We start from the raw sequence: 5,439 nt of genomic DNA, 5'->3' as shown, positions 1-5,439 counted from the left end.
ACCCTAAATTTGTGACATTGCTGAATTTATAATGTGTAACAGAATTTAATAATGTATTCTTAGTTAGAGGTGATAATTCAAGCCATGCTTAATAAATCCAACAAATCTTAGTATCAAGTTTGGGAGTTTAAAAATATTTTATATACTTATTAGAAAGAAATGGAATTGATTGGATTAAAAAAATTGAAAAAAATAAATTAAATCACCCCTCCATCTCATAATAAGTATGATAAAACTTATAGATATATATTATAAATGTGAAAATATTTTTTGAAACTATCATAAACTATGATTCACATTTTCATAACTATTACATCTCTTCTTTATTAATGTAGTCTACCTACTCTTTGATAATATTATTTTTTTAATTAATTTTATTTCAATTTATTTTAGTAATTAAATGGGATGTAAATGGTAAGATAATGGGTGTAGGGGGTAAGTCTGGCACATGTGCATTTAAAACACACTCAAAAATTCAAGATCCCAATTACATATTCTCACTTTCTAATTAACGTATAGAGAGGAGGGTGATATGTGTCAGGCCACACATAAATAGAGTTAGGAAAATGGGCTAACCCAACCCTAAAAGGCCAGCCTTTGACGGGCTCGGGCCTAAAAGGATTGGGCTTAAAAACCTGTTTTCCTTTTGAGGTATCAAATTATAAGGCCCGACTCTTGAGATGGCGGGCTCAAAGTCGGCCTTGCAAGCTTCAAGCCCTGTGTTTTTTAGTTTTTAATTAAATTTTTATCAAATTAAATATTAATACTTCATTTCATTACACACTCAAAAATCTCATACTAATATATAAATCAAGAGTACAACCATATCAATAAAATAAAATAATAGCAATCAAAATAAAACAACTAAATAAACCATAAATACAAACAAAGTGATAGCATCATAATGGTCACATGAGATATATCATAGATACAAGTCTGACTAAGAGCAAAACTGAGAATAAGGAAAGAACAAGCAAAAGAAAATCATACTATAGTCCTACTTGAGCAAGAGGAGGATTTGAGAGATGCGATCGTTTAAGTTTTGAGTTTGGCAAAGCACTGTCACAAACGAAAAAGCACAATGAAGTATGGTCACAGATAAAGGAGCACTGTTAGAATTGGGGAGATGCTATCAATAAAGAGGAATGATGAGAGACGAGCACAACTCACATAAATAAGAGATAAATCGTAGAGGGGCAGAATCGATTAAAATATAGTTTGGAGAGTTAAGTTAGGGGATTTAGGGCTAGTTGTTTTTTTTTTTAATGTTTTTTCTCTCTTGCATGTACAAATAGATCATGCTTAAACTTTTTTTTTCAAATCCAAGTATTTATCAAAAGTTAATTATTTGAATAAAAAAATATTTAGATATAAAAAAAATATGCGAGCTTAAACAAGCTGGCCTTCGACCCTTTAGGGCCATTCTGTTTATTTTTGAGCCCATTAGAGCCAGCCTATTTAAGTTTGAATTATATTTAAAAGGTTTTAATTGCAAGCCTGGCCCTCAATTAAACAGGCAGGCCAACTGGTGGGCCTATATTTCTGGCTCTACAAACAGACAAGTACAGCAATTTATATTATAAATTTTTCAAAAAAAAAAAACCAAGCATGCATTGATCTTTACCAAATATTTATTATTTATTATAACCCTTAAACTTAATCACCATAACCATTAGAAGACATTCATGCCACTTATTTTAACCTTTGCAGCCTCAAATCATCATAAAAATTCATTCACTTAGTCTAAGGTTTTGGATTTAAGCTCCCAATTATCATAATCATCATCAAAACAACCTAAATAACACCTATTTAATCTCAAAATCATCATAAAATTTGGACCTAATGGTTGGGTATATCCAAAAATAAGAATCCTAATCATAAACTCTATAAAAACTAGCTCAAATAAGAGACTAACGAGTAAGAATAATATTAAATAAGCTTACTTTACTAATTTGAGCCTAAAAAAGTGCTTAAAAATCAATGCTTCCACCAGACTCATGAGCCACTAGCTGAAGAAAGCAACACGAGCACATCTAAAAATGGAGAAGACGAACAAGGGCAGGGAAATTTTGAAGAAATGAAAGATAGAGTTTCAAAAAGAGGATGATATTAGGTGGGAAGGATCAATACCATTGAAGATATATGATTTTGGGCAAGAAAAATGGTAAAGATTGAGGAAAAAATCATATCTATGAGTGAGAAATCGTGAAAAATGACAAATGTGCTAGAGGAAGGAGATGATATAGAAATTTAAAAGATTTTTTACATCAGTTGTTTAAGAAATCAACGTTGAGAGTCCATCAAATAAGTTGATAATTATAAAATTGCTATCACCTTAACTTTCTACATCATTTGCCTATCAATTGATATAAAAAGGTCCACTATAAAAAGCTAAATCCAGACTAGTGTCAGCTAGTTATTGTTTATGAGAGCTTGATTTACAGCTACTTAAAATATAAGATGCACTTAAAAATAAAATCCCATGCCTGTCTCAATGCTTCCATCCGCTGCTATGTCTAATTGCTTCAAAAAGTGATATTTAGGTGGTAGAAGTAATGTAAGCACGGAGCCAAATGGAGCCGGTTACCATTCATAAGGAAAGAAGACAAGAAAGTCGGCTGAGTCGCTATAGCTATGAGTTTTTTTTTTTTTTTTTTAAGAAATGAGTTTTAGAACTTAGAAGATATATTAATTTTAATGTTCTATTTAGAAAAAAATAAAAAATTATAAAAAATAAAAAAATTATTTTCGAGAAAATTTATAATTTCCAGATTTAATTCCACGCTAACACAGGTTTATATTTTTAATTTTTAAGCCTGAAATGAACAATTGAAATATTTGGGGAAAAAAAAGGAAACAGAAAAGGGTGACGTTAATAGCGGGTCTCTGTTGGAGAAAAATGTGGGGCCTTGATTTGAAAAAGCCCACAAAAACTTCAAACCGGCCCATAGCTTAATGTGGTGAAGGCCCTTAGAGAAATAAAATGCTATTTAAGTGAAGCCCTTCGTCTTCTAGGGTTTTGTGTGCGCATTGCATTACGGCCGCTCGCAGCTAAGCTCTGCATACTTCAAGCTTTAGCCATGGCCGTCGGAAAGAACAAGAGAATTTCCAAGGGAAAGAAGGGAGGAAAGAAGAAGGCGTAAGTCTTCATCAATTTATTTTCAACGTCTCAATTACGTTGTTCTCTCTGTGTGTATTTATTTCTAGTTTGTTGTTGTTCGTTTTTTTCTTTTCTTAATTTGGCTTTCAGAGCTGATCCATTTGCCAAGAAGGACTGGTATGATATCAAGGCTCCTTCTGTGTTTCAAGTTAAGAATGTGGGCAAGACCCTCGTCACTCGTACTCAGGGTACCAAGGTAATTTCGTAGTTGTTTTCTCCGATTTCCGTTGCTACGGAAGTAGGGTTCTGGTTATTTTTAAACTCCGGAGTAAAGACTCGTGATTTTCGTAATAAAAATCTTGTCTTTGTCTTATGGCTCGCTGGTTTTCCATTTCTATCAGTATTAAATTTACATTTTGATTTGTAGTCAGTAATAAGATTTATTGTCCCTCGCCCTATTTAGTATTCTAGAAGAGAAATGACGTTTCTTCTTGGATCTGAGAACGTTGAGGAATAGCCTTGTACTTAGGGTGCAAAAAGATTTGGGATAAATATTGTGGTTCACTTGTATCTTTCTTGGGTGGGAATATCTCTTGCGTAACTTTGATTTGTATGGATTTGTCAGATTTGGCCATTTCGTTTTGCTAAAGCTTAAGGAATTTATTTAAAAACCGCTTAGCGATGCACGTGGTTGTCCTGCGACTGCAATGTAGTCTCGATTTTATTTGTCTATCATTTGTTATTTATGGGTTATACTATGACATAATGACTTATGTATCTATTGTTTGTTCATGGTTCTGTCATTCTATTGGTTGTTTTATTCAAATTCTGCGTGTAACTTAGAATGCAATCATCAAGATATCTTCTTAAGAGTACATGCAATTTTTCAACGTTCTGGCTTTATGCATATTGAAGAGGTTATTATAAATGATAGATTGCCTCAGAAGGACTGAAGCACAGAGTGTTTGAGGTCTCATTGGCTGATCTTCAAGGTGATGAGGACCATGCATTCAGGAAGATTAGGTTGAGAGCTGAGGATGTTCAAGGGAAGAATGTTCTCACAAATTCTGGGTGGGTGATAGGTGGAATTTATTTTCCTCGTACTCTGACTTTCTGAATGCTTTTAATATATCTGAAACTTCCCTCTTGCAATCTCTAGGGGATGGACTTCACAACTGATAAGTTGAGGTCTTTGGTTCGCAAATGGCAAACTTTGATCGAAGCTCATGTGGACGTAAAGACCACTGATAACTACACGTTGAGGATGTTTTGCATGGTTCACTAAGAGGCGAGCAAACCAGGTGAAGAGGACCTGTTATGCCCAGTCGAGCCAGATCAGACAGGTATGCCCAAGTAGATACCTTGTTGCCTGCTTGCTGCTTGTTTTGGCATATCGTCATACCACTGATGAGTTCAATATTGTCCACTTGATAACCTTTGGTCATTTTTCAGAGTTTATCTTTGTGGAGAAATTTATGTTGCTCACTTCTCTGTGAGGTTGCCAATTTAAAAATGCTTCTGTGTCTATTCAGATCCGCAGGAAGATGAGGGAGATCATGACTAACCATGCAACATCCTGTGACTTGAAAGAATTGGTCCGCAAATTCCTCCCTGAGGTGATTGGAAAGGATATTGAGAAGGCAACTTCTAGCATCTATCCTCTGCAAAATGTGTTCATTCGCAAAGTCAAGATCTTGAAGGCTCCTAAGTTTGATCTTGGAAAACTAATGGAGGTACTTCCCTTTTTCTTAAATCCATTGTTTAATCAGATTTCATATCTCTACATAGATAACATAATGCACATCTTGTGAGTGATGACTTTTAATTCACTGTTTGTTTTGTTCTATCATCGTTCATGCTCGTTGGTGTGATGCCTCTTGATTTTTTGTTGTAGGTTCATGGTGACTATTCGGAAGATATTGGTGTGAAGGTAGACAGACCTGCGGATGAGACGATGGCTGAGACTCCCACCGAAATTGTTGGAGCTTAAATGAGTTTTCACTTCTATTTTTCTGTTGGATCTTAGGGAGTTTCTGCATTATTTTTGGTTTTCTGTATTTTTTTCTCACTGAGATTTAAGCTTAAAGTTAAAAGGTCCCATGTCAGCCCGGCGAACCATTTTTGTTTCGGCCTTGTTTAGAAGTTTTGCACTAAATCTATATCTGCTTGTCGACCCCAAAGAAAAAATTGCTTTGCATGCTTTGCTGCTTGTGAGATCTTGGCTGATGGCTGGTAAAAATAATGTATAATTTTACGTTACCTGGTCAAATCTTTTGCGAATGCCCCTTGTGGACGATTTTTGATTTAATAGATTGTGGGCAAAATTAATTTGTCAGTTC

The 5,439-nt window shown here is 34.5% G+C and overlaps 1 pseudogene; it reads left to right on the top strand.

Moving 5' to 3' along the window:
• Positions 1-2,990: 2,990 nt before the first annotated feature.
• Positions 2,991-5,259, top strand: LOC129320617 (40S ribosomal protein S3a-like; annotated as a pseudogene).
• The last annotated feature ends 180 nt before the right edge of the window (positions 5,260-5,439 follow it).

The sequence above is a fragment of the Prosopis cineraria genome, unplaced genomic scaffold (genome assembly GCF_029017545.1).
Source record: "Prosopis cineraria cultivar Desert tree isolate PC_DT_omini unplaced genomic scaffold, ASM2901754v1 PC9, whole genome shotgun sequence".
NCBI lineage: Eukaryota > Viridiplantae > Streptophyta > Magnoliopsida > Fabales > Fabaceae > Prosopis > Prosopis cineraria.
This window is presented reverse-complemented; position numbering and strand designations above follow the sequence as displayed.